The sequence below is a fragment of the Petaurus breviceps genome, unplaced genomic scaffold, assembly GCF_028583685.1.
Source record: "Petaurus breviceps papuanus isolate PSGF00001 unplaced genomic scaffold, PetGlider_PUasm1.0 138, whole genome shotgun sequence".
Taxonomy (NCBI): domain Eukaryota; kingdom Metazoa; phylum Chordata; class Mammalia; order Diprotodontia; family Petauridae; genus Petaurus; species Petaurus breviceps.
The window spans coordinates 30357769-30372719 of record NW_027185694.1 but is presented as its reverse complement, the minus strand read 5'-3'; positions in this window follow the sequence as shown (position 1 = coordinate 30372719).

Here is a 14951-nt window from a genome sequence, read left to right as displayed (position 1 = left end):
TGGTTACTCCAAAGGTCATTTCAGAGGTCCTATGCATCAATCAGGCCACCTTCAGACTGGTGAGTCTCTACGTAAGGCACCCCCACATTTCTTTGGGACACCTCATCTGGAATGAAGGATCAGGGTCTCCACTGGAATTGGAGGTCACCTTATTCCCACAGAAGCTCATATTATTGTCCAAACACTTAAGAAGACTCATTAATACCTCTTGGGCTAAAAATAAGGGACTATATCTCTTTGCTTAATCCCTTGGATTCCTCAGAGAGCACCTTTACCTACTGTCTGAAGCTAGCTCCCAATTTCCCAGGTTCCCTACCTGCTCCCAAAGCCCATACCCTTGTTAGACACAGCCACAGCCACAACCACAACTTCATTTTCCTTCCACTTCAGTATTATTACCACAGGAGATGCTTCATGATGTCATAGATGATTCTAGAATATTCCATTCATGATTTTCTAGGTGTGTGGGTGGGGGGTCAGTTCTAAATTACCCTCAGAGAGGGTTTCATTTTCTCTTTCCCCCTTCTCTTTCCTCCCTTCATTTAAGACAGGTTTTGTTCCCACTGAACCCACTGAAACTTTAATCTCCAGAGCTTGGTAACCACCAAAAAAAAAAAAGATAGAAGAGTTTTGTCATGTTTCCCTTCTCTCCCCTGAGCCTATTTCCTTAACTGTAAAATGAGGGGGGTGGGACTCTTATGGTTGGATGTCTGTGCTCTAAACCCCTATGATTGTACTTCTCTTTTGTATGCATATTACTAATACTTAGCTATATGCCAAATTTATGCAGGAGCCAGGCAGTTTCTGTGAGTCTCAGCTTATTCACCTGTAAAAATAATTCAGATATTACCCTAAATGCTCTCTATAGTCTTCCCTTCTTCCTCTCCCCCTGACATTGTTTACATTGTGAATCTAGCCTTCCTTAACTCAAGGTAATCCATCTCATCATGGGGAGAGAGGGCCCCCTACACCATCCAAGGAGACCAAATATCCCCCAGCTCTCATTAGGTAGCTGCTCTATCCCCTACCTTTAGTGACCTCTCCAACGATCCCAGGGCTGTAACCTGAGTTTTGCCCCAGAGTAGGAATTGTGGGGGTGTGTATGTGTGTATGTGAGTTTCTCCTTCTCTTCTGCCCCACAGTAGGAACTGTTTGTTGCCTCTGCCTAATCCTGGGGGCAATTCTTCCCGCTATAACACTTTAGAAATTTTATAGTATAACAGTACTTCCTTCCCCTTAGGTCAGGCTTCTCCAACCCCACCAGATGCAGAAGCTCTTAGCTACAGTTCTGCTCCCCTTCTAAATGTTCATTTTCCTCCCCTCTTCTTTCCTTCTCTCCTTTCCTGCTCTGCTCCTCTCACCGGCTTCACTGCATAAATGTTGATATAAAGGGGAAAGTTGCAGGGCATCTGATGATTACCTTTCAGGAGCATTTAATAATAATAACAACAGCAACATTTATATAGTACTATGTGCCAGGCACTGTACTAAGTGCTTTACAAGTATTCTCATTTGATCTTCACAACAATACTGTGAGCTAGGTGCCATTATTATCCCCATTTTACAGTTGAGGAAACTGAGGCAAACAGAGAGTAGGTGATTTGCCCAAGGTCACACAGCTAGGAAGTGTCTTCAGCAGTATTTGAATTTGCATCTTCCTGACTCCAAGACCAGTATACTGTCCACTTCACCATCTAGTTGCCCATTTAGCCATCTTCAAAGCATTTACCCAACTAAACTCCCCTTTTCCTCACCTCAGCTCCTGATATACTGGTACCTCTTATTTTCCTAAGACCTTTCCAAGTCCCTCAAATATAAAAGTTTGCATTTGCCCCCTCTCTCAACTTAGAAAAGCTAGCTCTTTTCTGACTGGCAGATGATCTTGTCTGTCAGAGACATTCTCCACCACCAGGAATTAATTCATTCTCATCCAGCCTGAAAGTACCCCTGGGAGGCAGCAAGATTCAGTGAAAATGCACTGAACTTGGACTCACAGGGCCCAAGTTATAATTCTGGTCCTGTGGCTCATTAATTGTTTGGGCTTGGGAAAGACACTCTGACGCCCTGGGCCTCAGTTTCCTCATCCAAGGTCCCTTCCAGCTCCAGAGCTAGTGCTAAGCACTAAGGGGAACAGTTACTGTGGAAAGGATCCCACTATTCTCACCACCACCAACTGCTGACTGTCATTGGCAACTATTTCCAAAAGCTCTGGGATTATCAACATCCACCATATCAGTGGTCCTGCTTCCAGGCCAACACCCTCAATCATCAGTCAGAGAAGCAACTCCTTTGGAGAAGGACCCCACTAACTCCTGTCACCATCTGCCACCAATAGAGCGGGCAAGCCAGCCTAGTTGAATCAGCAAACCCCCCTAAGGGAGAGATGAGAGGCAGTATGTGGCAAGGAAGTCAAACTACTAAGACCATTTTAACCATTGCTTCTCTTATGCCTGATGAAAACAACCAAGGCCATGGAAACCTACAGCCTGCTTCCAGGCAGGGCCCTATGGGAATCAGTAAGGAGAGCAATCACTATGGAGGAGAGTCCCATCTTCCTCAACATCAGCATCAGTGTTTGACTACTTGCTACTGATGGGCATGAAAGCTCAATAGCTCCCAAAGTGGCATTGCCCTTCAGACCACCAGGCCTTGCTGCCATCATTCTGGGAAAAACCCCTGCAGAAGATGGAATCTGGCAGCTTCTTCTGTGAATGCTACAGTCCTGACTCCTAAATAGCCACCGCCAGGATTGACACTGACTTCTATTTTGACTCCCATAAATCTTCAACACTAATCCCCAACACTTACCTGCCATGTAATTTTCAAATTTTCAAATTTCCAAACTTTGAACCCTCAACTGATCTCTGACACTGACTTTTCCCACTGACCCCTGTCCTAACACCAGAACTGCTTTTTCCACACATTGATCACACGTTAGCACTATCATTCCCTATTTCTGTCAAGGGCAGGCACCACCATTCCTTCTGTCACCCAGGTTGGAAAACTTGGTGTCATCCTCAGCCTTCACCCTAAGCACCTAATCAGTTGCCAAATGTTGTCATTCTACTCTACAGCATCTCTTGCTGTCTTTTCTCCACTCACAGGGCCACTACCTTAGCCAAACCCTTAGCACCTCTCACCTAGATGATTTCAACAGTTTTAATTGGTCCCCTTGCCTCAAATCTCTTCCTCCTCCAGTCCATTCTACACACAGCTACCAAAGCAATTTTCTTAAAGCATGGGTCCAGTCTTATCACCTTGCTAATCAATAAACTCTACTGGCTCTATCTCTCTTCTTGGATCAAATACAAACCCCTATGTTATGAATGAATGATTGCATAAATGAATGAATGAAGCATTTATTAAGCACTTACTACATGCAAAGCACTGTGCTGAATGCTGGTGACACAAATAGAAATCTCATTTAAAGCTTTTCACAATCTGGCTTCATCTTACCTTTCCAGTCTTATAACACATTAATTTCCTTTACCCAAGAGGTACAGCCAAGATGGCAGAGTAGAGGCAGGGACTTGCCTGAGCTCTCCCCTAAATTCCTCCAAGTAATTTATAAATAATGACTCTAGAGCAGCAGAGCTCACAAAAAGACAAAGTGAAACAATTTTCCAGTCCAAGAACAACTTGGAAGGTCAGCAGGAAAGGTCCATTGTACGAGGGTGAGAGGGGAGCACAGACCAGTGCAGGCCTTACCAGCACATTCCAGGCCCCAGCAAACCAGGAATAATCCTTGGGAGCCACTGAATTAGCTTCCAGAGCTCTCAGCCCACAGGCAGTAAGGGGGTCAGGAGATTATAAGGGTCTCCTTGCTAGCACTGAGGCAGGACTCTGTTGCTTTGCCCATACTTGGGTCTAGGTTGGAGTCCTGAGTGTCACTCCCAGGTCAAGAAGCACTAGCACTCCAGAGTTTGCAGTCATAGTAGAGCAGGGACCTTCCTCACAGTTCCAGGGCAGAAAAGAATGCTTGTGGTCACTCACAGACCAGAGCATGGGACAGGACAGTAGTGTTTACTTATCTCCTTAGATCACATCACCTAGGAAGAACTGAAAACTGGCAGGTGCCTAGAAATATCTCTGAAAACAACTGCACAAAACTCCTGAAACTTGGGACAGTGTGCCCTCCACCCTGGAAGCAGAACCCTACTTTAACAAAGAGTTAAAAGTCTGGGAAGAGTTAAAATAGGCTGGGAAAATGAGCAAACAACAGAAAAAATTCTGACTTTAGAAAGTTGCTGTGGTGACAAGGAAGATCAAAACACACATTCAGAAGAAGACAACAAAGTCAAAGCTCCTACATCCAAAGCCTTCAAGAAAAACATGAATTGGTCTCAGATCATGAAAGAGCTCAAAAAGGATTTTGAAAATCAAGTAAGAAAGGTAGGAAGAAAAACTGGGAAGAGAAATAAGAGTGATGTAAGAAAATCATGAAAAAATTAGTCAATAGCTTGGTAAAGGAGACACAAAAAATACTGAAGAAAATAAGAACTTAAAAACCAAACTAGGCCAAATGGCAAAAGAGGTCCAAAAAGCCAATGATTGTTTAATAAAGCAGAATTGGCCAAATGGAAAAAGAGGCACAAAATTTCACTGAAGGAAAAAGGCTTCTCAAAAAGTAGAATTGGCCAAATGGAAAAGTTGGCACAAAGGCTCACAAAAGAAAATAATTCCTTAAAAATTAGAATTGGGCAAATGGAAGCTAATGACTTTATGAGAAATCAAGAAACAATAAAGCAACGTCAAAAGAATGAAAAAATAGAAGACAATACGAAATATCTCATTGGAAAAACAACTGACCTTGAAAATAGAACCAGGAGAGGTAATTTAAGAGTTATTGGACTACTTGAAAGCCATGATCAAAAAAAGAGCTTAGACATCATCTTTCAAAAACTTATTAAGGAAAACTACCCTGATATCCTAGTACCAGAGGGTAAAATAGAAATGGAAAGACCAATCATCTCCTGAAAAGGACCCCAAAATAAAAACTCTCAGGAATATTATAGTCACATTCCAGATCTCCCAGGCCAAGGAGAAAATATTGCAAGCAGTCTGAAAGAAACAATTCAAGTATGGAGCCCACAGTCAGGATAACACAAGACAGAACTGGAGGGCTTGGAATATGATATTCCAGAGGGCAAAGGAGTTAGGATTACAACCAAGAATCACTTACCCAGCAAAACTGAATTAATCCTTTGGGGAGAAAATAGATATTCAATGAAACAGAGGACTTTCAAGCATTCTTGATGAAAAGACCAAAGCTGAATAGAAAATTTGTCTTTCAAATACGAGACTCAAGGGAAGCATTAAAAAGCTAAACAGGAAAGGAAAATCATAAGGGACTTAATAAAATTTAAACTGTTTGCATTCCTACATGTGAAGATGATGCTTGTAACTCATAGGAACTTTTTCATTATCAGGGCAGATAGCAGTATATATAGACAGAGGCCACGGGCATGAATTGACTGTGAAGGGATAGTATCTAAAATAAATAAAATTAAGAAGTGAGAGAGGAATGTACTGGGAGAAAGGGAAAGGGAGAGGTAGAATGGGGTAAATTATCACATAAAAGAGGCAAGAAAAAGCTTTTACTATGGAGGGAAAGAGGGGAGAGGTGAGGGAGAGTAAGTTATTCTCCCTCACCTCTCCCCTCTTTCCCTCCATTCCCCAATTGACAAATGATCAAAAGAACAGTTTTCAGATGAAGTAATCAAAGCTATCTATAGCCATAAGGGGAAAAATGCTCTAACCCACTATTGACTGGAAAAATAAAATTAAAACAATTCTGAGGCACCACCTCATACCTATTAGATTGGCTAATAGGACAGAAAAAGGAAATGATGGGTAGTGGAGGGGATATGGAAAAAATGCGACCTTAATTCTCTGTTGGTGGAGTTGTGAAATGATCCAACTCTTCTGTACAGCAATTTGGAACTATGCCTATAGGACAATGAAACTTTGTATTCCCTTTGACCTAGCAATACCACTACTGGGGCTATATCCCAAAAGAGACTAAAAAAAAAAAAAAGAAAAAGGAACTATATGTACAAAAATGTTGTAATGGGAATGTAAATTTGTAAGATCTTCCTTGCCCCTAGGCTAAAGTGCACCTGGAGCCTGGGGTGGGAGGCTTGTTTTTCAGTAGATACTTCTTGATTGGCCAGTGAGTCAATAAGGTTGTTACATTCTCTGAGCCAGGAGAAGGCTATATAAGCCCTGATGTGTAGCTTTGTTTTGGGGCTCACTTTGAGAAGCATTCTGTGATTTGATCTGGATTCTGGGAAGCCGTTGTTGAGAGTCCCCCCTCGGCTTTGAAAAACCCAGATGTTGAAACCCAGGTGTTGATTGGGTATGGATGTAATGGTTGGACAGTTTGAAATCTGTCTACTTGATCTGTTTCTGTCTTGATAATTCTGTCTGTATATTCTGAAGTTCAGGGTGCTGACCTCTTTCCCCTGAACTAGGTAAATGATACATGTTTGACTGATTAAAGTAAGCTTGTTAACCCATTTTGAGTTGCTTTCCTTTATCAAAGCATATCCAAGAACCTGTGGTGCTTGCTGCTACAAATGTTTATAGCAGCTCTTTTCTGAGGGTAAAGTGTTGGAAATTGAGGTGATGCCTGTCAATTGGGGAGTGGCTGAACAAATTGTGGTTATGTGATTGTGGTAGAATACTATTGTGCTACAAGAAATTATGAAATGTTCTCAGAAAAACCTAGAAAGACTTACATGAGCTTATGCAAAGTTAAATGTACTGTGTAGAAAGTAACAGCAGTATTGTAAGATGATCAACTGTGAATGACTTAGCTATTTTCAGCAATACAATAATCTAAAACAACTCTGAAAAATGCTATCCATCCCCAGAGAAAGAACTGATAGTGTCTGAATACAGATTAAAGCATACACTTGTTACTTTATTTTTCTTTTTGTCTATGTTTTCTTTCACAAAATGACTATTATGGAAATGTTTTGCATGACTACACATGTGTAACCTGTTTGAATTGCTTGCCTTCTCAATGGGGAGGGGTAAGGATTGGAAGGGAGAGAATTTGAAATTCAAAAATTTGAAAATGAAATTTGAAAATGAATTGTTTTTACATGTGACCAGGGAAAAATAAATCCTAAATATAAAAGGAAAAAAAAAACTTAAGCTAAAATTATATTTTAAAAAATTTCCCCTACCAACTCTTGAAGTTCAATTGATCTGGCTTTTTCTTCTCTTTTCCTTCCTTCCTTCCTTCCTTCCTTCCTTCCTTCCTTCCTTCCTTCCTTTCTTTGTTCTCTTTTTCCTTGTTTTTGTCCTTACACAGGATGACCCTCACCTAGAGGAAACTAGGTGGCACAGTGGATAGAGTGCTGGGCCTGGAGTAAGAAAGACCTAAGTCAATACCCAGTCTCTCAGACACTTAACTAGCTGGGCAAGTCATTTAATCTCTGTCTACCTCTGTTTCCTCAATGTAAATGTAATGTAATTCCCAATGTAAAATGAGAATAATAATAGCAACTACCTGCCAGGGTTGTTGTCAGTATCAAACAAAATAATATTTATAAATCACTTAGCATGGTACCTGGAACATAGTAGGCATTTAATAAATATTTGTTTTTTTTCCTGTCTGTCTGCTTTTGGCAGGTTGACCTCCATGCCTGAAATGGACTTTCTCGTTACCTCTGACTCTTTTTTTTTTTTGCTTTTTTGTCAGGGAGGAGGCAGGACAATTAGGGTTAAGTGACTTCATCCCTTCCTGCTTGTTCAATTATTGGTAGCTTCTCCCCATCAAGGTGACCTTGTTATCTGTTTTGTATATACTTGTACAGTATGTGTATTTATTGTCTCCCCTGTTAGAATATAATCTCCTTGAGGATTATATTCCTTATATAGGAATTGTTTCCCTTTTATCCTTGTATTTTCAGCTCCTAGCATAGTGTCTGGAATACAGAAGGTGCTTGCTGATTACTTCATATGTTACTGTATAAGAGGAATTATGCTTATTCTAATTGACTCTAGAGAGCAGAAATGAGGACCAGTTGTTGAATGTCATAGAGAAGCAGATTTCATTTTGCTATATTGAAGAACTTCTTTACAATTACAGCTAAGAATAGAATGGACTGAGGTAATGAGGCCCCTGATGACTGGAAGTGTTCGGGCAGAGGTAAATTAATTGTCACCTGTCAAGGTATAGAGATGATTTATGTATCAGACTGAAAGTTGGAATAGGTGATCTCTGAATTCTTCTTCAGCTCTCAGAATATATTGTGATTTGCCCAGGTCACGTGACCTGCTACTCACATGCATGCAGAAGATACCCTCTAAGGGGCCTGGACCCCATTTAGTTGCCTAATTCCTAAGTGAAGCCTGACTTCACCGGGGAAGTTTACGGGAAGGGGTAAGGAGGAGGCAGTACTGTTAGGGGAAAATCAGGAGGGCTTCTTAGAACTCCATTTTGGGGTCTGCCTTATTTCCTTGTAAGGGTGAGGTTCCATTCCCACCCAATTAATGTAATCTCAGAAGGGCCAAGCATCTTAATAAAATCAATTGAAGTGATATGAACTTAATCAATTTGAGAAGATTGTAGGGTTTTGACCAAGACAAATGACTCCACACACAGGAAAGATCTTATGATAGATTGAGAAGATCAAGTCATATCTCTCAACATAAAAGTGTGTGTGTGATAAAAATGGCAGTCAGTTTAACCATAAGCCAGTCAAGTGGTTGACCACTCTAGTGGTAGAAGAGCTCTAGTCAGGCTTCCAGTTTGAGAGCTGGAACCAAGCCCCTTAAAGGGATTTAGCCTTGGGAAGGGAAGGAGAGAATTTTTCTCTCTTCTCTCTCCCCTTTTTACTGTGTCTTTTGAGAGATTAGCAGCTTCAGGCAGTGTGATCTATCATGGTGGGAAAAAAGTGTCATATATGGACTCTACAAAGTCACTGACCCTCAGAACTTAGCAGAGTTCCACCTAAGTGGAACTTCATGATGATTCTATGAAGAGATAAAATAACTTCCAGTATTAGGAGTTGTGATCTACTCTTTGACACACGTCTTCTCTACATGTGTGCCTCACTGTTTTTGTCATTTGGGTTTTGCCCACTTTCTCCATGGACCTTGTGTGCATTTGTGGGAAGGTATGCCCCAGACTTTTGAGAGGAATGTTTTTGTAACTCCTTTTTTCTGCTATACCATCTTAGTAAATAGCTTTAGCTAAAAAACTAAATGGGCAGGTAGGTGGCATGGTGGACAGAGCACCAGACTTGGAGTCAAGAAGACCTGAGTTCAAATCTGGCTGTGTCATCATGGGCAAGTCACTTAACCTTTTTGCCTCAGTTTCCCCATCTGTAAAATGAGCTGGAGAAGGCAATGGCAAATCACTCTAGTATCTCTGCCAAGAAAACCCCAAATGGAGCCATGAAGAGTTAGACATAACTGAAACAACTGAACAACAGCAACAAAAAATTAATTCAGTCTTATTGTTAGTGAGAAGCACGCTGGTGGGGACTTGTTAGCAATAGTATTGGGAGTATGTCTGCTGAGGGCTACCTTCAAGGACTCCAAGAAAATAATCAATTGAAACTCTGGAGATTCCAGAGTGCAAGTGCACACTGAGAGAATAGCCCTAGAAGGATGATACATCCCTAATGAAGTACAGACAGTTCTTGTTTTATGTAAATCTGCATTATGCAAATTTGACTTTACATAAAGAATTCTGAAAAAAAAAATCATTACAAAAAAAAAACAACAGCCCAAAAACCCGTGTAAACTTGACAGTATTGTGCTCTTTCCACTTCTCCACTCTGTGCTCCACGGTCTCCCATCAAAAACAAAACCAAAAACTGAACCCCCAAAAAACCTCCTCCAAGTGAAAGCAGAACACATCTGCAGAGATAACCACCAAGCGCCAAGAGAGGGAGCCCTTGCCCTGCTCCATCCACTGGCCCATATGTCTGTCTTCCCTCCACCTGCACTGGGGTACTGTGTGTCTGTCCCCCACCCTGAGTGTTGCCCATCCTCTCCTTTCTGTGTCCATGTCTGGCTCCATGTAAAGTAAGAATTGTTTATATACAAAACACAAGTCTCAGTGCACTAATCTCTTGCAGACAAGATATCATAAACATACAAATCTCGAAGAGCAAGAAAGCTTAATCTTGTGGGCAGCTCTTCCCCCAACAACCCATTATTCTTTAACATTTTTTTCTTCCACAAATTTCTGGGAAATGTCTGAATTTATCTAGAATATAGCTCTAGTGGTCTTTTACCCATAGGGTCCCCATTTCCTATAACATGCTTAAGTCAAAATACTTGTCAGACATAGGAGAAGTTTTTATTTCACCCCTATAGAATACCGTGTTTCCCCGATAATAAGACACTGTCTTATTATTTTTTTTGGAAAGAAAAACACCAGAGAGCTTATTTTCAGGGGAGGGCTTATGTTGTCCTGCCTCAGCTCTCCTCCACGGCACTGCTCTCAATGGTGCCAGCAAGCAAATCACTGGGGAAGAACAGGATGATGCGCTCACTGCTGCTGCTCTGATTGGATGCAGCTCGGAGCACGGCATGCGTTTCATGGGGGGGGCAGGGGGGCGGTGCATACAGAGGGTACCGTAATGTAGCATGTAGCGCAGGGGATCACCTTCACTACAGTAGCAATCTCAATAGGGCTTATTTTGGGGGGAGGGCTTATTTTAGAGGAATCTTACACAGTAAGGGGAGGGCTTATTTTCGGGATAGGTCTTATTATCGGGAAAACACGGTATGCCACACAAAGAACGGACATTAACCTATGAACAATTGAAATAATTCTCTCATAGCAGTTAGTCTCGCCTTTTCTTAGGGTCCTATGCCTTCCAGACACATAGTGCCATCTTGTGGTCTGGATTCCCTTAGGAAGAGAAATAAACATGGAGTTGTTAGAGGAGTGATTCTAGTTGAGTTCCACTTTCACAAGAGAGGCTTATTCAGGCATTCATTCTTAGGGCAATTCTCTGCTGGCTTCTGCTCTCCTGGAAGCAGGGTTTTTCTCGAGCCAACTTGAACTGGATTGTTAAATTTTCAATGTGAGCATTTATATCTTGGAAACTGACAAATGCTACAAATTGGGGTTAAGTTATTGATTTGTTAATTAGTTATCTAGATTTAACAAAGTGATGGAGAAAATAGTTATCATGCAAATTAAACTTCAAAGTGTATCATGGATATTTCTTTTTTTTTTTTGGAGATCAAGTTGTTAACCATTTACCAGTACATCAATGACTGAGGTTGAAGGGAAAAGCATTTGGAGTTACTAGACAAGGAAATGACATATGATTGGATCTCACTATCTGAAGAAATCATGGTAATTAAAAAAGAAAGAAATTGGGGTGGCTAGGTGGCCACAATGAGCAGAGCACTGGCCCTGGAGTCAAGAGGACCTGAGTTCAAATTCGGCCTCAGACAATGAACACAAAAACTAGCCTGTGACCTTGGGCAAGTCACTTAACCCCAATTGCCCTGCAAAAAGCAAAAAAAGAAAAGAAATCATTATAATTGGTTCAAGAGGCTAAGGTCCTGGGGCTTTTTTGTTTATTTTTCACCATTTTGTGATTTTATTCTTTACTTCAAGCTTATTGGATTGCATGTCTAGCTGCCTTCTTCCCAAGAATGTGGTACTGCCCGGGAGTTCCCTCTTTTCTCAATACGTTAGACTCCAGGTTCCTCTTCTCTCTCCAAGAGCCTGAGAACTTCCCTGGAACTCCTTTTCCTTTCCTAAAAGGTTGTATCCTTGAACATTCAAATCTATAGGTGCCCTTCTCAGGTTCTATTTCTCCTCACCCTTCAGGGGTCACAAATAGTGTAGAGGAAAAGGTCTTTTTCAAGGCACCTGATGATCTAACACTTTCTACAAAGCATTTGTCCACCCCATACTTCCATCTCCCCCATTCTGGCCTCCTGTCATGCTGATACCTCAACTCTCCTCTTTCCAATACCTTCCCTAGGTCCCCAGACCCAAGGGTTCACATTGGACTTGCATTTCAACATCTAGCTTTCCTTTGATGGACAAATGGCCATTTCTGTCATAGATGTATTTGGAACAATCTTTCATATTGTTAATCGTTTGCAAATTTTTGAGAACACTTTGTTTATATCTTTGGGCTACTTACCAGGGAATATATAGAATATTATATATTTGTATTAGTTCCCTATACATCTTGGATACTTATGAAAGATATCTTATACAATTTTTTTCCTAATTGCAATGATTTTCTTTGCGAGATTTTATGTAACCCAAATGATCTATTTTTATCTATTGTGATCTACTCTATCCTTTACTTTAAAACTGTCCCCCTAGCCATAACTATGAAAAGTACGTGATCTCATTCTCTTTTATCTTTTATGGTTTGACCTTCGATATTCATGTCGTATGTCTATTTTAAAATTATTGTGGTATATAGTGTAAGATGCTTGGACTTATTGAGGTACAAAGTATAAGATGCTGGCCCAAATTTAATTTCTGCCAAAAAGCTTTCCAGCTTTCCCTGTTCTTATCGAATAAGGAGTTCTTTTTCAATTATTTTATGTTCTCAAGCTTTACAAATACTGAGTTGTTGAGTTTGATTTTTTCTGATTCTTCCTTATCTAATCTGTTTCAGTGATCTATTTTTATATTTTTAACCAGTACCAAAGACTTTTGCTGATAATAGCTAGCTTTGCAAAGAACTACAAATATTTCATTTGATCCTCACAACAACCCTGAGAAATAGTTGCTATTATTATCCTCATTTTATAGATAGGGAAACTGAGGCTAAGCAGTTAATCAATTTGCCTGGAGTCACACTGCTAGTGTTTGAGGCTAGATTTGAACTCAGGTCTTCATGACTCCAAGTTCAGAGATGTAACTAATGTACTATGTAACTGTTGCTGATTACTGCTTTTTACTATTTTAAGATATAATTTAAATGCTGGAAATGCATTCCCAGATTCTTTACCTGGGGTTACTTTTTACCTTCTTCTTTTGACTAATAAGGAGCTAAGCTTCCACTACTGAGATAATGGGTTCTGTTCATCCATATTCAACAGCTATTTACTCAGTATTTACTATGTGCCCACTCTGTATAAAGCACTGAGAAAACAAAAATATGAACAGGATACAATCCTTGTCTTTAGGATCTTAAAGATGTAACTACATCACTAAGTAGTCTGAAGGGGGAGCAGATAGACTGTAAGTTCATGGACCAATAGTACGGCTGTCTCTGGCCGGGGTAGGAGGAGGGGTGGGAAGTGTCACCATCCATCATCTGCCTAGACCAGAAAACAGAAAGGGAAAAGCTGAGTCAGATATCAGGATTGGGGACAAAAGATAGTTCCTCCTTCTTCCTTCTCTTCACTCCATCCCCAGCCACTAGTCAGGCCTTCTGAATATAGAATCTAAGTATTATTATGGAATTTTAGAGCCTGTCTCGTCTACCCCCTGCATAAATCCAAGGTAAGGTTTAGAAGGCAAATGCAAGATGCACACTGCTACCTACATAGAGACCTTTCCTATTAAATATGATCCTAAGTCTTGGCCTGCAAATTGTCTACTTTTCCACTCCCTCCTTCCCTTTCCACATAACTTACCCCCCTCCCCCATTGGGGTCCGGGGGCAGTCACTATCAACCACCCACCAGCCGTCCCTCCTCCTTGAAACAGTACCCCCATTCTTCACCCACTAACTCCCTTCTGATTTCTCATTCCCTTTCCACCCTCTCATGTCCCTGATGCTATTCACCATTTTCATCCCTCCTGTTCCCACAGTCTGTCTCACCTATACATAGAGACCCTAGGCCTAATAATTCCTTAACGTTCTCCCACCTTCGTAGTATCAGGATCTTTCTCCAGCTCTCAAAGACTGCAGCCAAGTTTGGGCTGTAGCCAGACAATCCAATTAGGAAGGGAAAGTGTCTGGACCTTGTTAAAGTGGGCCCCGAGCAGTAAAAAGAGAATAGGGAGGAAGAGAAGCTGAGCGCTCCCACCCCCTCTATAGCCTTGCACCGTTGGTTTGGCCCCCGCCCCCGCCTCTGGAGGCTGCCAGATACCAGCTGCCTCATTAGCCTATAATTAGCTGAGATCTTCCAGTCCCCCTCCCCCTCCCTCAGGCTAGTGGGTAAAGTGGAAACCCTCAATGAATTGAAGGTGGACTGGCCCGCCCTGCGGGGAAGGAAAGCCTAGTGGACTCAAATGAGACCGGGGTGGGGAGAGTGGGAAGGAAGCATAACCTTGGTCTCGGAGCCTACGACCCGAGGCAGCTGCTCGGATTGGGGAAAACAGATCAAATCACTGAAGGGATTGATTTAGCGGGGCACTAGGAGCTAGGCTGTTTGAAGGAACAGAGAGGGGGCAAACTGAAAAGCAAAGACCTCCGGCGGAGTGAGGAGAGAAGGAAGACAGGGGAGGAGGGAGGGAGAGACCAAGGGAGGAGTGAAGAGAGGGAAGACTGAGGGGAGGACCAAGGGAGCTAATGAGGGAAAGGCTAATCAGGGGCTGATGGAACCAAGTCCCTTCCCCTTCAGCAGAGCCCAGAATCTCCGTTCTTTGGTGTGAGGAGGGGGAGTCTGGGAGCAAGAAGGTTGAAGGAGGGTTGGGGTGGAGAAAAGGATGAGCAAGCATTGCCACGGCAACCAGGACCCAGTGCTTCCCTGAATTTGGCAGAGCCAGCCATACCTCAGGCCCAGTCACCTGGGACCCAAGAGGGAGGCACTGAGCAGATTAAGGATGGAGGGGCTGTGGTGGTACTGAGTAGGGGGCCAGGGCCCCCGAGTGTTCCGAGAGTGGAGTAGGCGTAGGGACAAACGGGAAATCTGTGGGAAAGAAGGGGAAGAAAGGGGACTCCCAGGTTCTGCAAGGAGGGAGCTGGGAAATACCAGGCATTTCTCACTCAGTCCCTGGTGCTGGGAATCCTGGAAACCCCGAACTCTGTGTGTGTATGAACGTGT